Here is a 1,866-nt window from a genome sequence, read left to right as displayed (position 1 = left end):
CCTCTTGTTTTGCAGTGACGGGGTTGAGTGGCCTGTTGGGACACTCCTGCTTCCAATGCCCCTCTTCCTGGCAGTATGTGCATTGATTTCACCCTAGGGGTGGGCCCCTCCCTCTTCTTGGGGCAGGAGCATCCCAGTTTACTTTCCTTGACACAGGATTGCTTCTTTCTACTATTGCTGCTTCCAAAAGGTCTGTTTTCTTTTTCATTGTCATTGATGTAAACCTTGGTGGCTATTTCCATGAGCTGAGAAATATTCATACCAGAGAATCCATCTAGGTTTTGTAGCTTTCTTCAGATGTCAGCCTGTGATTGGGCAACGAATGCTGCATTGACCATTGTTTGGCTTTCAGGAGCATCTGGGTTAAAGGGTGTGTATACATGGAATACCTCACACAGTCTCTCATAGAACTGAGCCAGACTTTCATTGAGAACCTGTAGGATTTGGGTGGCTTTTTCCAGGTTTACTGCTTTTAGGCTCCCAGCTCTGAATCCTTCAACTAAGGCCCTATGGAAAGTTTATAGTCAGTTGAGCCTGGTTGTGTTTTTGGGATCCCATTGGGGATCCCAATGGGAACTGTGTGTGGGCATATTGGTCGCTGTTCAAGGTTCCCTCAGGTGGGTGCTCTTTGAGCCAGTTTAGAGCCCTCTCTGTGACCCACACTCTTTCTTCAAAGTTTAGTAAGGTCACAATGAGCTGTTTATAATCAGCCCAGGTGGGTTTGTGGGTCTGTATGATGGACTGGAAGAGGTCCGTCATGGCCTGAGGCTTTTCTAAGTATGGTGGGTGTGGCTTTTCCAGTTAAAGAGGTCTGTTGTACTAAAGGGCTGGTAGACAAATGTCTGGTTTCCCCTTGAATCTGGCCATCTGCATCATAATAAATTGGAGCCTGGGCTTCACAGAGAGGTAACTGAAGGGCTGCCCTTCTCCCTGTTTCCCCTGCCTCCAGGGCTTCCTGTGATCTGAGTTGTCATTTTTCAGGGACTCCTTCCTGACCGATGGTCAGCACTGCACTGCCAGGGGCAAACAGCTGAGGAGGTGGCTGGGCTATATTTCTCAGTGTGGATGGTGACAAAGACAGCTACAGAAACAGTGTAGGGGCACTCTCTTGTGCAAATGGTGATAAAGGCAGCTACGGAGATAGTGTCCACGTTGCACCTCCCAGTGTGGATGACAACAGGGGAGTGCCACTTAGGGAAATTGGCTCATCCCCATTCCTCAGCACTGTTGAGCAGTAGGAGAAATCACATAAGGAGGTGGGAGGTCATTTTCGTTTGGCCCTTCTAAAATGGGTGGGTTGGCACTGGCTTTGGGGCTCACTTCCTCTGGACCCTTTGCTCGGTGCTTATTTGGCCTGGTTCCTGGCCAAAAGGGATGCATTTCTGGGTTTTTGTATTAGGTAAATCCTGGCTTCTTCAGTTGTACATATCCCTAACAAGGGCAGACTTTGACTCACAGTGTCTTGCCAGGCATTGATGTAGGGGAGCTGGTCAGGGTGCCCTGGTTTTCCAGTTACTACATCATGGACTTTACAGATGATCCAGGGGTCAAAAGTGCCCTCCTGGAGCCAGACCACACCAAAAGTCAGCCATTCTAATTCACAAAGCATTCTAAGGTTTCCTGACTGGAACTTTATGCCATATACATCTCCATGGAACACTCGGGGAAAGTTTTTCAGCATACAACCTAGCAGGGTCCTACTTTATGTGTTTCCCATGTTTCCACCCTGTGCCAATGCTGCACAACACTCACTCAGCCTCACACTTCGTCTGTTTCCAGCTGCATCTCTCGCAGGAGCTTACAGCACCTCTTAACCTTAGCAGGTTGGTATAAACCCCTGACTCAGAAGAGGGTCTCTTTGTAGGG

Source organism: Dasypus novemcinctus, chromosome 12 (assembly GCF_030445035.2).
Source record: "Dasypus novemcinctus isolate mDasNov1 chromosome 12, mDasNov1.1.hap2, whole genome shotgun sequence".
In the NCBI taxonomy this organism is placed as follows: domain Eukaryota; kingdom Metazoa; phylum Chordata; class Mammalia; order Cingulata; family Dasypodidae; genus Dasypus; species Dasypus novemcinctus.
The sequence above is the reverse complement of the archived record's forward strand: the minus strand, read 5'-3'. Positions refer to the sequence as shown.